This window comes from Lissotriton helveticus, chromosome 7 (assembly GCF_964261635.1).
Source record: "Lissotriton helveticus chromosome 7, aLisHel1.1, whole genome shotgun sequence".
In the NCBI taxonomy this organism is placed as follows: Eukaryota; Metazoa; Chordata; class Amphibia; order Caudata; family Salamandridae; genus Lissotriton; species Lissotriton helveticus.
Window position 1 is genome coordinate 1,255,558,649 of NC_136068.1, and position 18,627 is coordinate 1,255,577,275.

At 44.8% G+C, this 18,627-nt stretch overlaps 1 long non-coding RNA gene across 1 annotated transcript; it reads right to left on the reverse strand.

Annotated features, from left to right (window-relative positions):
• Positions 1-12,986: 12,986 nt before the first annotated feature.
• Positions 12,987-15,450, reverse strand: LOC144767320 (uncharacterized). Its single transcript, XR_013598146.1, has 3 exons — positions 15,389-15,450; positions 13,855-13,992; positions 12,987-13,105 (listed from the first exon to the last, which is right to left on the reverse strand). It is a non-coding gene; the product is annotated as an uncharacterized LOC144767320 (long non-coding RNA).
• Positions 15,451-18,627: the final 3,177 nt, after the last annotated feature.

Sequence of the window (18,627 nt, forward strand, 5' to 3'; positions counted from 1 at the left end):
TAAGGGGCCCAAAAACTGGATAACCAAGTACTCCTCTCCAGCACTTGACTCTCTCAGGGTAGTGAGACAGAGCAGTCCAAGGCTTACTCAAGGAGCTGAGGTGGGGTTGGACATTAAGAATACAGTGTAAACCGTACCACCAGCTGATAAACTCAATGTCCAGTCAGTGCTTTACTTTTTATAAAAGAAAAGTACTTTAATACACATAAAACTAGGATAAACAGTGAAATTCAGATGTTTCTACAACCCTCTGGGACAGAGTTCTGACCCCAAACAGCATTATAGCGCCTAGACGCCAAGCACTATAAAAACACAGTTAACAAGAAACCACATAGTAAGCATTGCATATTATAGATCATGTTACACCGGGCTGCTCTCATTCACTAGAGCCTTGATATCAATCTTTGGATTGAAAGGATATAGTTTCAGCATATGATGTGAAGTCAAATGCTCTTGATCAGCCCCATAACACCCACCCAAAGCAACAGAAGTGCCCTCCCATCGTGAGTGAGGACACCCCTTTATGGTGTCAGGGATCTGATCACAGGTGCCTGATGTCTTGGCACAGCTTACTGGAGTCCCACTAGTCCAGTAGCCACTGGCTAGCTGTAGGAGGGTAGTGGCTGGATAGAGTGCCAGTACACCCGGATACCCTCAGAGATCACAAAAAGAAAAGTGGGGGTCTGCTTCACTGGCCTATATTCCCAGTTCCTGCTTGTACAGGCTCCCACAGTGCGAGGGAGGAGCCTAGAGGGGATTTGATCTCACCTTCAAAGACTAGAATCAAGCTTCCTCCTCTCTGGCTCTCATCATGTGCTGCAAGCTTCTTTCCATCAGCTTTTCTTGATGTGCCGCAAGCTTCTTTCCACACCTTGGGTGATGTGCCACAAGCTTCCTTTCCACACCTTGGGCAGCTGTCTGTAATTTCCTTAGTCCAAAGTGCAGGCTCCCCCAAGCCTCACAGACCAGCTGGTCCTTAATGTTGCTGATACCTTCCTTCCAGACGCAGTGAACAGAGTCTTATCTCCTGCCTTCACACTGCGGGTCGCGACTGGCTATCTTCAGAGGGCCTGGTATGGCCAACTCTTCCGTCATAGAGCAGTCTTTGAACAACAGCTGACCACTCAGGCCAGACTTTTATCACCTCTGATTGATAGCCTCATCCAATCAGAGGGTCTGCTACTTTTGCATCCTGAATACACCTCCAATCACAAACCATTCATGGTGTGTTCAAAGCATGGGTAAAGCATGCCCCAGTCCACCCCCATGCTCCCCTGTTATCAGGTTGTGCAACTCTCTAGAGAGGAATTTTAATTAATTCCAGCCCAGGAGGCTCTGACCAGTGGGGGCGGGTCCTCTTCTCAGAGTTAGTGCAGCTAAACCCAGATACGAGCTGAGTGTCTACCCCAGCCCACCAGGCCTTTCCAAGGAAATAGGGAGGGGCACGGGGGAGCTGGGATGTCCTGCAGAACAGCTCGCATTCCTCACACTGGCTCAAATCACCATTCTTCCCCTGTACACCCAGGGGCTCTCAAACATACATCAGGCAGACAAAGGCAACAAGCCCACAGGCATGGCAAACTGCACAGACTTGGTCAGGAGGGTGCCTAGGGACTCACCCCTCCTGACTATAGAGTTATTGCTGCCACCACTGTCAGTCTACCACAGCCTTAATAGAGAGGGCAGTAGCCACTCTCTGAAACATATGGGTGCATTAGGCATGCCCCCTCGGCCTCAGAGCCAAGCTCTAGGGTCTCAATCCATGTAAACAGGGAGAACTTCAGTGGACATGTATGATTGTCATGCTCACTGAGGTAGGGATCTAGAAACCATACAGTAGCTTTTGAGTGACTTTCTCAGAGATTAGCATAAGGCAGGGGACGCACTCTCTCCAGAGACATGCAGGAGACTTCCCGTCCCAAAAGGAAGTTATAGCCGCTCTTAGAATAGACATAGCAATGAACAGGAAACCTGCTTCAGCGTTTTTCCTACCTGCTGAACTTCGTGTCTGATCGGCCCCCAGAATTACTAAAGCAGGTGTTAACAATAGTTATTTGCCGGTAATCTGAACTAGTTCGATGTCTTGAATGTATTTGGACAATTCAGGGCAGGAGAAGAACATGTGGATTGTGTCAGCAGCCAAGATGCCACATCTGCTGCACGAGTTCCAACGACTACTAGACCATCTTGAGATTTTCCCAGGGGTATAATATAAGTCAAAAGCTGACATATAGTGCTGGGCCTTCAGACTACCAGTTATTAAAGTCTGGTTGTCCAGCTCTAAGGAGGCCACTAAGACTGTACCCTCTTTACCAAATTTCCTGTCCCACCTCTCATTTTGAATGATTAAGTCATCGGGTAGCGCAGAGATAAGTGTTTGGTATATTAACCCAATCTGAGATCTTTCTTCTATGATCCCCATCAAGGGGATTTTGGCAAACTTGTCCTCGCCTGATATTTCTTGCTTAAGGAGGTAGCTTCTGATTTGTAAAAACTTATAAAAATGCCTGGTAGGGAGCCCATATTTCTCTTGCAGGTCAGAAAAAGAGGTAATTTTGCCATCAGAAAAGAAATCACCCAATACATTAATTTCTAGGGTGCCCCAGTTGATAGTAATCAGGTCTTGAAAAATTGGAGGCAGCAGGCCATGTGACAGCAGAGGAGTATGAGCGTTAATGTTTGAAATGCCAAAGCGTCGTCGGATTTTTCTCCAGGGTAGGCCGATTGAATGACTTTAAATTTGACTTTCTTATAATAGCATGGTTCAAGTTTTTTGACTAGGCAGTTGCGAGCATCTTTCCCTAGTAGTGTTCATCAGAAGAGAAAAAATATTTAGTCAAGTTAACTTATCCACGTCAGCTAAGGTTTTAAACTGATTGATGTGCATCATGAAGTCCTTGTGGGTCAAACTGCCAAAACCAAGAAATCAGAATGACTTTTGGTGACTGAGTATGGATTCAGAAATTGTATGAGGTCATGTCCAACATGTGTGACTAGTGATGAACTAAGCAAAATGCAACAAGTCTAGTTGCTGGCAACGCCATAGGTAAATGTAGCGGTTGATTCAATAGGTCCATTTTATAATCTAAGGTCAAATCAAAAATCTGCATGGCTACTTGCTGAATGTTATAGTGAGTACTGCTCATGTTCAAGAATCTGACCTCGAAGTACACTGGGAGAAATAATAATGAACTCCGAAGACCAGCAGGTAACCCTGGGCGAAGAACTACGCTCCGTTCTCGGAGCTTGCGGAGTTTCGGCAACTCCGCGTTCCACGGAGAACGCGAAGCTGTCGATTACTCCGCGATCCGGTGCGTAGCGTAGTTCTCGCGCGCTGAATAACATTATCGCGTGCGCGGCAATGGCTTACCTTGGTTCTGCGTTCGCTTTTTCCCGGTCGCGTGTGCCACCATGTTTGTAAACACTCTCGCACAATCCCGTGCGACTGTGCGAACGCGATAACGTCATTTGGATGCGCGATAGCGTCATAAGTATGCGCGAGGATGCTTGTTGGTAAGATCGAGTTGCCGAACACGCAGGAACTGCATTCTTGCACAGAATAACTCGCGAGCATGTTAAAACCATAATAAATTACCATTTTGGTTAGCAAAAAAATGAAAAAAAACCTTAAAGTTGTACCTTTGGCTGTATTTTTTGGGGGGAAGGAGTCCTCTTTTTGTTTATACTCTTGTTTTGAAGAGTAAGGAGGATGGAGGAAGGGCCCTTGAGTTTACAACTTCCTGTTCCTGTCCACCAGGCTCCTCCCAGTGCTTTGTCCATGTGGTGCTCACTTTCCTTTGGATTTTGAGCTGGAAGGATCACTTTCTGTGTGTGTTGGCTGCATTACTGATTTTTCTTGGATTTATTGAGGACTTTTGGATTTGGAATTCTCTTTTTCAAGTAAGTTTGTGTAATGTATGAGTGAGTATGATGTAGACTTGTGTTTGTTTGATTTGATTTTTTTTTTAACTACAGTATTCAATCCTGGAATTAAATTATTGATGGAGGCCTGTACTTTTATGAGGTGCCAACTTGTATTTATTTTTTAAATTTCATCCAGGCTACATAGAGAGGTACCCATGGGTCCAATCATGTTTCTGTAGTCTGTGTTTAAATTTTTATTCCAGTTTGTAAACAAACATCATGGATGGCATTGGATTATGTTCATTATGCAATAGCAATGTCTGTTGTGGAATTTCTGTTTGTGGAATTTAAAATTGTTATTTTTTTAAGCCAATAGCTGACCCTAGTACTCCATGTAGTTAGTGTGTAGGCATGCTTGAGTTCATTGTATTAACTTTCTGTGGTTGGCCTGGCCATGTGTTGGCGGCCATTTTATGTTTCCAGCCACTTTGCTCTTGCCATAGGCCTCCAACCTTGTGGCCTAATCTGCCAGTAGGCCAGAGGTACTACTCATAGGGTCATGAAAGTTAATCAACTGTTTTTGTGGTGTACCCTTAATTTGAACATCATGGATGGCTTGGATTGATGTAGAAAATCTTATTTTTATGTGTGGGGTATTTCAGGTTTTGGGTGTGTTTAAATACTCTGTCAATTTCTGCCATTAGATAACCCTAGGAATACAGCTTGGGTAGTTTTGGTAACTTCGCACAGTGCGAGAACGTGACCTTACATTTTTTGTCTTGTTCGCGCACTCAATGTACTTGCTTGGGAACGCGAAAACGACGTTTTATTCCATTCGCGCTGCCGAACACGCCGAAAATGTTTAATGTGTTTCTTGTGCTACAAAAAGTCCTCATTTATGTTATGTTGTCATTTGGTTGTAGTTTTCTCTTTTTGGAGCATGGACCACTTCCATTTTCTGTCCTCTATGTAATAATTTCTTGTTTATGGCCGGGTGGGGTGACCAATTTGGGCGGTGGTGTGGTGTGTCCATTTTGTGAAGCAAAGCATTGTCCCTTTGCCATAGGCATTATTGTCTGCCTTCTCTTTCTTTTCATGTTGTTGTTGGTGGCCAGGCCACGTGGTGACGGACATTTTGTGTATGCTTCCTTTGTGATTTTGCCATGTTGTTGTTGGTGGCCAGGCCATGTGTTGGAGGCCATTTTGTGTATACATCCTTTGTGATTTTTCCATGTTGTTGTTGGTGGCCAGGCCCTATGGTGGCGGCCATTTTGTGTGTCCTTCCTTTGTGCTTTTGCCATAGGCATCCAATGTTTGTGACTATTCTGGCAGTAGGGCAGAGGTACTACTACTCATAGCCATAGGTGCATTAAAGTTAATCAACTCTTGACACGCAACATTACATTTTTTGTCTTGTTCGCGTGCTCAATGTACTTGCTCGGGAACGCGATAACGACGTTTTATTCCATTCGCGCTGCCGAACACGCCGATTTTGCATTCTCGCGAACAATATGTCCCGAGTTGCATAAAAGTTTCTTGAAAATGTTGCATGTGTTTCTTGTGCACCCAAAAAAACTGAAGTTGTCATTTGGTTGTAGTTTTTGGAACCTGGAACAATTCCTGTGTCTGTCTTCTGGTTTGTGGGTGGGCTGACCACGTGGGCAGCGGTGCAGCTACTTTGTGAAGCAAAACAAATCATTGTCCCTTTCCCATAGGCATTTATTGTCTGTCTTCTCTTTTCTCTTTCTTTTCATGTTGCTGGGGTTGTCCAGGCCATGTGGTGGCGGCCATTTTGTAGGTACTTCCTTTGTGCATTTATCATTGGCCTCCCAGCTTTTGGTCTGATCTGACAGTAGGCCAGAGTCCCAGAGGTAGTAGTTAGCGGGGGTGCTGCCTTTATGTAGCTGTTTCCATTCGGTGTATTCAATTAACATCATTAGGGCATGTGTGTATGGCATTCCAAAATGTGTTGTCTGGTCAGGGGTGTATTAATAAATGTATGCCTCTGTATGTGTTTTTGCGGTGTAGGTTTACAACCTCTTAGCCATGGGGTATTTTTATTCCTTGCATTAACCTGTCATGTGCAGCAGGCATCCTCCTTTTTCTGTCCATATTGGTATATATAGGCCTGCTTGACTTTATTGGTTCTTTCTGGACTTCATGTGGCTTGGAGCTGTGGTGCTGGACTGGTAGTATTAGTCTTCTGTTTTGTCTTTTATACATTGGCCTGTGTGTCTTTCAATTGTTCATGTTGGCTTACTGCTTGTTTGACTGATGTTGTTCTGCCTACTTTGCTTGTAGGTGCACAAAAAAAGACTGAGGAGGTGCTGGTTGTTTTTTCATCCATCGCCCGTTCTACTGCCAGACGGACGTCCTTCAGTTGTACGCCACGTGTGGTGTGTCTCATCTGACCAGACATCTCTGCAATTTGTGCTGCTGTGTGCTGACATCAGAAGAAGATGGGCCCTAAGAAAGCTACCAGGTCCTCCACCACCAAGAAAGTTGCTGAGAAGAAGGAACAGAAGAAGGAAGTGTCACTTAAGTCTGGTATGGACCCCAAAACCTTTTTTGGGACCCCAAAAGGTACGCCTGCAGCAGCGGTGTCTGGGGTGCAAGCTGGGACCAGCACACCCGCATTAGTGGGGGCAACCCACCAACCCAGGGCCAAGCACATGATGAGGGTCGAAGAGGTAGCCAGCCTAATGTTTGCAAGCAGTGATACTGAGCCTGAACTAAACTTATCGCTGTCTCAAAGTAGTACACAATCCACGCAAGATGGAAGTGCTCAACAACCACCGCCAGCAGTAGATGTTCAACAACCACAACCACCGCCCGCAATAGGAGTTGTTCACCCACAACCACTTCCCGCAGCAGTTGTTGAACAACCACAACCACCGCCCGCAACAGTTGTTGAACAACCACAACCACCGCCCGCAATTGGAGTGGTTCAACAACAACAACCAAATCCCACAATAGTACTTGTTGAAGAACCACAGCCCGCAATAGTACTTCCTCAAGAACAACAACCACCATCTCCGCACGCAATAGTAGTAGTTGTTCCTCCCAAAGTCGGGGCAGTTCAGGAAGTAGAGCCTCATTCCGAGCAAGAAGAAGAGGAAGCCACTTCTTGAGGTGATCTATTGTCTTTCAATTCACCAAGGGAAAGGAGGGTTAGTGCATCGAGTTCTTCGCCAAGCATCCCTTCCGATGACCTTGATAAGGATTGGCAGCCACAACTATCTGAGCATTCAAAGGAGAGACATCCCAAGACCAGGCTAGGAAAAAGGAAGTTTCCAGCAAGGCTTGAACTTATGGAGGTCGATGTAGGTGAGCAGGATACTGCTGGTGATAAAGACGGGTCTGACACTGTCATCATCACGAGCGTTATTCCTGGTGCAGAGGATGTAGAGACCAACATATTCACCCTATCCAGAAATGCTGCGATTAGTGATGAGCAGGTAGCACGCATAACTCCTACACACTCAACACCCAAAGTAACACCAGCTCCCATTTTTTCATCAGCGAAGGCCCGGCATCATCCGACATCCAGCAGAAGCGCCACTTCAACAGAAGGAGGTAGTGGCAGTACTAGGACTGAGCTGTCACATAGGGAAATTCAACAATCCTCCAGTCCATCCAGCATTGGAAGTGGGTCCTCCTCTTCCTATGGCAGGAGACAAAAGTTTACCTCCCCAGTGTGGGACTTCTTTACGGTTCACCCAGTTCAGGAGAACATTGCTGTCTGCACCATTTGTCATGTCAATGTTAGTCGTGGTAAGATTGGTACAAACTATGGTACTGGAGGCCAAACGACCCATTTGAAAAAAACACACTTAATCAGGTGGGAGAACCACCTTGCTAGCTTAATAAATGTGAGCACTGGTGTTGGTGGGGATACAGTGCTACAAGGTCCACTCATGGTTGACCAGGAGGTAGAAGAAGAGGGAGACAATGACCTTCTATCTGGGAGTGGTACACAAATGAGCCCTGTCACCAGCACTGGAGTGGTAAAGTCCACATCCTCCGCATCAGCAACTTCTCAGTGGCACCAGAGTCAGCTGGAGACACCAAGGAGTGCAAAGTCTGCGATGCAAGGTGGTCCGTCTAGCATAACTGAAAGAAATACAAAGCAGCGTACCATTACTAGCATGTTTAGGCAGGAGGGAAAGTACGAGCGGAACCACCCAATAGCACGTTTGTACAATGCGAAACTTGCAAAAATTTTGGCACTGGACCTTCTCCCATTTTCATTTGTTGAGGCTGTGGGATTTCGGGAATTAGTGGCAACCCTCTGCCCAAAATGGAACGTTCCCAGTCGCTACTATTTTGCCCGAGTTGCTGTTCCAGCACTACACCACGACGTGCTGGAATTGATTGGGAAAGCCTTACAACAGAGTGTTGTCCATTGTATCCACCTGACAACAGACATGTGGAGCAGTTGCGATGCTACAGATTTCATGTGCATCACCGCACACTGGATCTCTTTTGTAGGTGTTAAAGACAAGTTAACTTCAGGCCTCCTTGACGTTGGTGGGATTTTTAATGATACGCGCAGACATGCAACTGTAGCCATGTTTGCTATGGAGAAAAGTCATACTGCTGAAAACATTTTGTCTGAGTTTAACACCAAGGTCTTTGAATGGCTGAAACCAAGAGGCCTTAAGATTGGTTTTGTTGCCACCGACAATGGCAGTAATGTAGTGAAGGCAATGAGAGAAGGACATTATTTCAGGGTACCCTGTTTGGCACACTGCATTAACTTAGTCGTGCAAGACTTTCTGAAAACTGAAGCCAAAGTCAGCAACATACTGACCATCTGCAGAAGAATATGCACGCACTTTAACAAGTCTTTTAAAGGACGGAAGCTGCTACGGGTCATTCAGCGTGAGCATAAATTGCCAGTCAAAGCACTGATCCAGGAGGTCCCAACACGTTGGAACTCTACTTATTTCATGCTTGAGCGTCTCTTTGAGCAGTACATACCACTGAATGCTTATGTCATGTCAAGAAGATTAGGGGATCCTAGTGTTAATCTTAAAGCCCTGACCATTGAGATGTGGCAGTGGGACCTCATTAAATGCATCACAGAGATGCTACTACCCTTTGAGGTCTTCACACGTGCAGTTAGCAGGGAGGACTGTACTATGGGCCAAGCCATCCCATTGTTGTACATGCTTGAGCAACAGTTGAAGGAGGTCTGTGTAACATACGAAGGTGACGAACAAAAAGTTGATGCATATACCTTGGCCAAGGCCTTAGCCAACCGCTTATCTGTAAACGCAAGGCTTCAAATGATTGTGTCAGGTGAACATTACATAACTGCAACAATGTTGGATCCACGGTACAAAAGATTTGTCAGCAGTAGCGCAGTAATTCCTTTTTCAGATGAGGATTTTGCCAAGTACAAAACTTCCATAGCTGCGGAAGCTAATGATTTAGAAACTGAACGGCTGTTACTTAAAGGCCTGCCAGTGCCAGCTCAGGCCAGTCAAAGTACTCCTGACGCAAGTTCTTCAGAGCATGAGAGCAGTGCGTCTGCTTTCCAGCAGGCACCAACAGTACCAAAAGCAGCACCTACACGATCTGATTCAGCAGACCCAACCAAAAGCATAACTGCTTTTTTTCTACAGAAAGGGATGGGTAAGTCCGTTGCTGTTGTAAAGGAGAAAGAGGACCAGCAAAGCAGAGCCCCAATGAACACTGAGCGGATGGTTCAGGCCTATCTGGATGACACAACAGAGGTGTTCATGGAGCAAAGCCCATTGGTCTATTGGTATGAAAGAAGGAGACAGTGGCCAGTGCTGAGCAGGCTGGCGATAAAGTATCTGGCTTGTCCTGTAGCCAGTGTCTCTTCTGAGCGGGTTTTCAGTGCTGCTGGTGCCATTGTGACATCGAAAAGGACTAGTCTCTCCCCCAAAAGCGTGGAGAGGCTGACAATGATAAAAATGAATCAACACTTCATACCACCAGACTATAAAGTACGTGAATCAGAGCAGGATGAAGAAAGCGAGTCCGAAGACCTCCTCACTACTGGGTTACATGACCTACTTCTGTCCGAACGCACAGAGTTTGAGGACGAGCTCCTCTTCCCTGACAACTAGGCTTTTAAATTGTTACTTTCTCCCTTCCTTTATTTGTGTTATTTTCTTATTAACAATGGCTTTCTGGTGCTAAACTGCAAATAAAAACCACAACCAAATCCATCCCCACCACTGATTCTTTTTATGTACCTACTGGAGTTGCACGCCTGTGCATTTATTTTCACTGTATCTTTTTATTTACCTACTGGAGTTGCACGCCTGTGCATTTGTTGACTGCAGCACTCCTCAGAGTCTTGCTCCATCTTCTTGACTTCCACTCAAGTCAATACAATTCCATCTTGCCAGCCATACATTGGATGTTGTAGATGGAGTATAGTACAATAATGTAGCCTCTAACAGTCCCTCCATAACAAGTGAACCGCACAGTCATGACTACAGCCATCCTCTATATCATTTGAAATCTGCAACTCATCACTGTCTTACTCTTAAGGCTACCACCTCTGTCTGCAGGCATTCATAGACGACTCTTCAGTGTCAATACTTGAGCAGGCATCCACAACTGAAGTCAACTTGTTGTGACTCGTCGTCATTACTTTTAAAAGGCTCGGCAGCATCTGTGATCAATCATCTGACAGTGAAAGACAAGAGCAAGACAGGTATATTAAATGAATGATGCAATGCATTGCATAGGATGTTTAGCTGACTCTGAGCAAATGTGCATGGAATTGAAGTATACTAGTAACTTCAGACTCACGTGATGTGATGGCCAATTTTTCCATGTTATTTAATAATATAAAATTTATTTACGCACTTGTGATCCTACTACTACAGGCGCAGTCAGGACTTAATTTATCGTTCGTAGTCACTCACTACAGAGTAGACTGAGTTGCTGTTGCTGTTGGACTAGACGTGCCACACCTGATAATGATGGTGACACCACACATATCTTTGCATGCTGTCAGGCAGTTGGATCTGAGCTAATTGATGTACGATGTTTCTTGGAGTGGAATACAAGGTAAATACAAATAAGAGGCACAGCACAGTAGACCCAGGCTACTTCATGTGTGTGCACTGTGCAGTGGTACAGTACAATAGTGGTATGATTGGTGACTGAGAATGAGGCATTGATTTTGTTGATTAATTTTGAAAACGCTAGGTTGCTTTTTTAATTTTTATGCCCCTTTCTCTGGCTCAGTCAAATTGTTAGGTAAATGCAGTTTGTGTTACTGGCGACCCTGTGTCGTGGGTCTGTTCTGTGCTGGCTCCTATCTTTTCTTGTACTTCTAGATTAATAATGATGTGCAACTAGTAGACTTATACATAACATATTGTATCGAAGCCGCCTCAGTCTGAAAGTCCTCTCTTTACGACTACTCCGCTTGTATTATTTTTTTGATCTTCACTGTATTTCAAATACACTTTGTTTAGGTCATTCACATTCTTTTGTATTTGCCTTTTCTTTTTCAATCCACACAGGCTGGACGTTTTTCACCCACTGCTATTATACTATGAGCATCTACTCACCATTACCACTAATCATCATCATCAAGCAATTGGATGGCGGGAAACCAAGAATGATATTTAGCGTATCCTGTTTCTACATTTATTCCTTACATTCATTGGCTAGTGGATCAAATTCAACATCATAAATCATCGTCTTCATTGTTTTGCTTTTGTTGTCTACATGCGTACTGTTTTTCTTTCTCAAACCTTTCCCAAAACTCCCGTACCCATCCATTCAACAAACCCTAACCCTCTTCCCCCGGGCTGCGTGGTTTCATTGAGGTGCGATGTTTGTTACATTAAATATACACCAACAATTTGATCACGCGCTTGCTGGGGCAGATGTGGTGAAAGCAACAATAGTGTAATTTCAACAAGGTATGGCCGGGATCTTCTTCTGCTTCCCAACTCAAGCTCTGTGTATAATGCCAAATAATTTACCATTACCATCAAACAACGAATACGTAATGAATTGGCGTCATTGTTTGGGTTTAAGTTTACAGCATTATGATTTAGAAAAGTTTGACGTTGACGTGAGTACTACAACTACAGTTGAACTTCTTATCTTCTCTTGCACTTACTTTCCAGTCCCCAAAACCATTGTTTTGTTTCAGTTTAGCAGTTGCAAAATTGTATTGGGTCAGTCGTGCAATGTACTGTACTTAATACTTATACTACCCCCACATTGTCTATCACGCAAATGACTGCCTCTTTCTTTTTGTCTCAAAATGCTACTGGCAGGGTCTGTCTACTACTACTATCACAGAAGTTCAGAACAACAGATTCTTATCCATTGTCTTGGGAAACAAATGCAGCCCACTTCATCATCAGCAATCACAGGTAAGATAAGTTTGCTGTGAGGTATAACGCAAGACAGACTGGTAGTTCTTCTAATACTACAAATATAACTCGGTGAGGGTTTACCGCATCTATCTGTCTGCATGTTAAAGATGTGGCCAATATATTTTTTTATTCGAAAGCACTGTCCCCTGACCTGCATGGCCAATTAAACGTTGCGATGTTGCACAACGTACATTATTTGGTGAAACAGTCCCCCCTCCACCCCCCCCAACAAACACAAATGAACTTCAAATGTTTTCTTTGGAAAATAACTTTGTGTCTCATTTTTATTTTAACATAATATAAAGAAAGATGATACAAAAATAAAATATATATGAAATCTTACCCCACAGCTGTCCCTACCCTCCCCTAACCCCAACCAAATTTCAAAGTTAAATGTAAACCCCAACACCCAAATCCCACCCACCAACAAAAGGATTGAAAAAGGGGCAAACAAACAGGGTCCATCTCAAAGCCGGCGGGCTTTCAGGTGTTTGTCCACAATGAGCTTCACCCGCTCCTCTATTCCATCCTCAAGCTTCACCCGCTCCTCCTCAAGCCTCGCTACCTGGTGGAGAATCTTTTGTTGAAATTCCCGGCACCTACATTGGCACGCAAGTTGTGGGGGGGCCGCCGTGATGTAAAAATTCGGCGGCGGGCGGCTGCCTGACCACGGCGACGTACACCTGCAGGCTTGGGGGCCGGAGCATTGGAAGAGGCAGCAGCTGCTGCCGCCGCCTCCTCCTCCTCCTCCTCGGCCTGAGCCACCAGCCGGCGGTAGGCCTCAACGATGGCCTGCAGTTTCCGCTGCCGGGCCCGGACTGCCAACTCCTTCCTTGTTCGTTTTGAAGGAGTAACTATAAAGAAAGAAACAGAATTGTTGTAATCCAAAATCCCAGCAAATCAAGAACACAAAATTGATTCAACACATAGTGGCACAGTAGCACTAGCAAGCAAGCTGAGTACAAAAAATTGTGTTGCATCTATCTTGAACATTCTACGGCCTATATAATTTATTTGTTGGACTTTTTGGCACGGCATTATGCCTGCCCTAGTAGCATGGGTGTACTTCAACGGTCACACACATACGAACGAACACCTGGCTTTTTGATATCTCATTTTATATTATATACTCTGCTTCAGGGAAGGCGGGAACAGTCTCAAACTAACATTAATTAACAGGGGGCAGCTAGTAGTAAATGTCTAGTAGAGACTATCATTCTTTATATCGCGCAACAAACCTTTATTTGGTTTGTGTTTCACCAGCAACGACCCATGCATCCAGTCGTCCCCTCCTTCCCTTGCCTTTGGGTTTGACCAAAACACCGCTGCTGCTGAGACTATCCACTAACCACCGATATTGGGTGTGTCTCCCAACCACGCAGGCAGCTGTATTTTCCCCTTTCCATGCTTCAACAACAACCCATGCATCCGACTGCTATCAGCCACCTGCATTACTGTAGTGGTAATGCTAAGCACGGTAATGACAAGTAAAGGTGGCGTCATATATTGTCCAGTAGAACTTCAAGTTCTTAATTCTCAGAGTACAGTGAGGAAGTTTTCCCCTCCCACCAAGTAATGCGGATCACTATTGAATGTAACTTACCATCGCCCACCGCTGTTGGCTCCTCCCCCACTGCTGCTGGTGCTGGTGTAGGTGCCTCTGATCCTCCTGTCCCCTCCGGGATCGCTGACGCTGCGCCGCTGTCCCCGTCGGCACTGGTGGATGGTACGGGTTCTGCACCTATAAAAATAAGTACACCTTTTTAGATGGATGCACAGCCCCCATTGTACTTGTTCACCAAGAATGGAGTTCTGCAAAACAGTTAAGTACAACGTACGTAATCAGTAGTAGTCCACGTTGCATAGTACAGCAGAGTCACTACACATATTAGCATTCATTTGTTATGGTATGGTACCCAAGCTCATCTCATCTGTACTGCTACTCTAGTCCTTGGAAATTTGAAGTGAACTATGTAACCTTTGTACATCAATGTATCCAATTTTGCGCATGCTACCTAGCAGCTTGTTGCGCAGTAGAAGACGCCTTTGAGGCAACATGATTGTTCAATGCATACACCTGAAGAGGTTGGAAAATAAAAGGGCCCGTATTTACGTTTTGTATGTGGATTGTGGAATCGAGTTTGCTTACAGGTTACAACTTTTTTTTAGCATGGCTGCATAAAACTTGCCTAAATGTATTTCATACTGTCTAACGTGCACCACTTTTGTCATTAATTTTCGGCAGATGAGAAGATTTCCTTCTACGAAGCTGACATTTCCAGAGCTTACCAAAAAGAGGCATATGTAACCAGTATACGTTCAATGTTGAGGGGTCTCCGACATTTCCCACATTTCCCTATCGTGCACTAGTAGCTGTACAAATGTTGATTACTTTATTCAGCCTTTTTTAACTCTGGATTTTTTCTGGTGGGCCCCTCGACGTATTTCACGGAACAACTTAAAAACATTGATGTTACTTACTTACTTCTAACAAAATAAAGCTTTTGAAGTACCACTTTGACTTCGAAGTTTATTTTAAGTGTCTGTTGTCTTGTAGACTTACACGAGTGAGTGAGCAAAAGGGGGTTACTTAGGTTATGGATTGTGTAATAAAAGCATTGGGCATCTTGGTATTGGGGTTCAAGAGTGTGATAATTGAATAATTGACCAATGACTGAGCCCATATAGGTTGTCGTTCAGTGAATTGTGGGTTCCTCAGAGTTCTGTGACTGAGGTGTAAGTAAGGTCCAACCTGCCTATCAGCACCAACATCCAATTTTCTGGTGCATGCATAGTGATGTAATATGTATATGACTCCATAGAAGATAGAATTCCCACAAGACTACCAGTGGTATACTAACGTTTACAAAATACTAGACCAACATCTGGATGCATACTTGGTTGGTGTCAATTGCCAAAGCAGAGACAGTACAGAGGAAAAAGCATAAGACAGGAGTGGACCCTGTGCCTACAGCTATTCTAATTTTTATCACATATTTATGGAAAAGATTAATACCTTAACTAAAGAGTCAAAATTTCTTTAGGAAGTAAATGTAATTAATCGGTCGAAAAAAAAAAGCTCAGTTACAAAGTTAGGGAAATATCATTGTTCCAAAAGAAAGCACTGTTGGACTTACTGGGGACAGCAGCAGGATCCTCAGTAGAGGAGCTCTGTGCCTGTGGTGGTTCACCCGCCGACTCAGTCCCAGCCTTCTGCTTGCCCCTGGGTTCTGTGGTTCATGTAAGAAATAATAAACAAAGAGAAAAACATTGAGTGCTGTGAAACATAGACATCATTTCAAATCAAAAACCACTGCTAGAACATTAAAAGAAACAAACATTGATCTACCAAATGACTACTGCCTTGCAGGATTCACTGACTGTATACTTGGAGAAAACAAATCAAATGTTCCATAAACATTCTGATTGCAGATTACTAAGTAACACAGAGGCAGTAACACCTGAACAACACCACCGATTCAAGATTCAAGAATGGGGTAATCAATTATTTGTGAGTAGTCATTTCTTTTTCATTTTTGCCAGCAAAATGCATAGATCACAAGGAGGAGACATGCAGAAACTTTGTGCATACACGAAATTGTACGTTTGTTGCATCATATTTTGTTCTGCTACTGACTGAATGCTACTGCTGCCAAGCCTACCCACTCATTAAACAAACTACATCAGTTCTATGGAGGGCTGAGGCAGGGGTGGCTCTAGGCTCATGGTAGGGGGCCCCGGAAGAGGAGGTCGGGGCGGAGGACGGAGGCCAGTGAAGAGGGGGAGTCAGGGTGTTTGGAAGTGGAACAGAGCCGGAGGCACCAAATCCCTGCCAGGGGCCGCCACGCAAATATGTATCCATCCTCAGAGGATTATTAAATTAAGGATATATATTGGTGTGGTGGCCCCTGAAGTTTGGTGGCCCTGTGCAGTTGCACAGCTTGCACATGCCTAAAGCCGGCCCTGGCTGAGGTAAGAAGAACAAAGTAACTTTAGCATTCATTGCCAGAGGAGGATTCATGCAGAAGAGAAGCCCGTGAAAAAAATGCTACAATATGCAAACTACGTACAATTATCCATCCACCGCTATTTCACTGACGGACAAAGGAAGGACAAGACTCTATTAATAGCATTAACTAACTTCAGTTCTCTACAATAAAGAAAATGTCACATCAATAAACAGCAACAGCTAGCGGCAAGTTGAAACAACACGCAAGAGTCAGTGAAGAAGAACAGTGTCATACAATTACAGTAGATATAACGGAATACATCGGAAATGTAACTAGGAGCAACAGTCATCGCGTTACTTATTCAGCCAAGATTTAGAAAGATACAATAACAATATTTATACTACTATATATATATATATATATAAATATATATATATATATACACACACACTTTTTTTTTTGGGTAGCCACTCACCAAGACCCACAACCTCGACACCAAGCAGGTCCAACAGGTCCTGCTCCCGGTCCAAAATGTCGGCCCAGCGGTGGGACAGCTGATGGTGGGTACGCCAGATACCGGAGCAGCGGAAGACTGCCCGGCGCACCTTCGCCCACCGCCGGAGACGCTCTTCAATACGGTAGCCGGAGCCGGGCCTGCCGCCTGCTGCCAAGGTCAAGGGGAGGTGGCGCTGGATAAAAAAGACCAGGGCAGCCACCTCCTCATCCCCAAAAAGTTGGCGGGCCGTCACTCCTGCGGGGCGCATTCTGCCACAAGGCAGCCGGGTTTTTTTGGGCACAGCCGCCTTGCCCTTTGAGCCGCCGATGCTGATGGCACCCTTCACCATGGTTCTGGGTGGAGGGGAGAAGAAAAGTTCAAGACAAAAAGGTAGGGGAAAGAAGAAGCAAGGTAAAAGAAGGAAGTAATATAAAACAAGAGAAAAGTTGAAAAAAAGTTGTAAAAGTAGAAATAAAATGAAAAATATAAACCTAGGCACAGAGAGAGATAGGTAATAACTAAAGAAAGTTTAAAAAAGTGGGTGAAAAGACCAGGATTGAAGAGATAGGAGCTAGATGCTAAAGTAGGCCCAAAACCATAGCCAGAGTATGAAATCCAAGATGGCTCCGCCCGTCGCGACCGCCTGGGTAAGTTCGCGCGATATTTAGCGCGATCACGCACTTTTGTAGTGCGAACGAGAAGATGAGTTCCCGAACATGTCTTGCACAACGCGAACACGTTACTTGTGACCCGGAACAGGAAATAAGGGAACGCAAGCGGGCGGGACAAACCTCTTGGGTAACTTAGAGCGCTAGCCATCTCGAGCATGCAGGCAGTGCCCCGAACACGCGCACCGCGCTCCCGAAGACGAAAAACGGCGCGCGAACGGGTCTAGCAAGCAACTACGCATGTCCGCGGAGCTACGCGTAGTTCGCGGAGTGCAAGTGCGTCTTCGCGTAGCTCCGCGGAGTGCGGCTCCGCGAACTACACCCAGGGTTACCAGCAGGCCACAGGGATGGCCACGCCCTCCAGGGCGGGAGAGGTAATTCGAAATGTGTGCTCTCCTTCGCATAATGACCTGCAGCCCTGGACGAAGTAATGAGGAATCACGAAACACGTTGGGCAAGACATTTTATTGGTGCGAGGCGCTGTCAGCTGCTTGAATATTGTATGACCTCTTAAGAATAAAGGATGGCTGAAATGGAACTTACCTGTGATGGGCTTCCTTTACAGCAGGCAACTTGTGTTGTATATATATATATATATATATATATATATATATATATATGCACTACAAAAACAATAGGTTTCATACATGTTATAGTTAGCTGGACATTTCACTCATACAAAACCATTGAAATTCCCCCGTTATAGTTAGTTCAGCTAACTATAACTTGCACGCCCGCAATGCACTGCTGATGACGTCACATATTACATCACTCATGACATGGTCAGTGACATCACTCATGACATCAATGATGACATCTCAAATGACATCACTGATGACATCACTGATGACATCATCCTTGTGAAAGAGTGGCAGACCTCCTCTCAGCCTAATATAACCTTAGATACACACATTCAAAAATAGAAACGAACATTTTCAAAACAATGGAGATACCAATACCAGTTACAACAATATATTAGGTAATTCCAACATCTACATACACATCCACTCATTCACCAACAGTGCTATATAGTCACTCATATCTGTACTCACTCATCATATGTACTCATACACCTATACAACCTGTTACACACCAATACTCCTATGCCCCCTTAAGGCCCCGGGGACCCCATCCCCCGGGGCCTGCCTTTTTAAAAAAAATATTATTTTATATTAATGATGGAGGAGGCCGCGTGGCCCCCCTCCTGGGCAACTTATGGCCCCGGGGACCCCATCCCCCGGGGCCTGCCCTCTGCGTTGGGG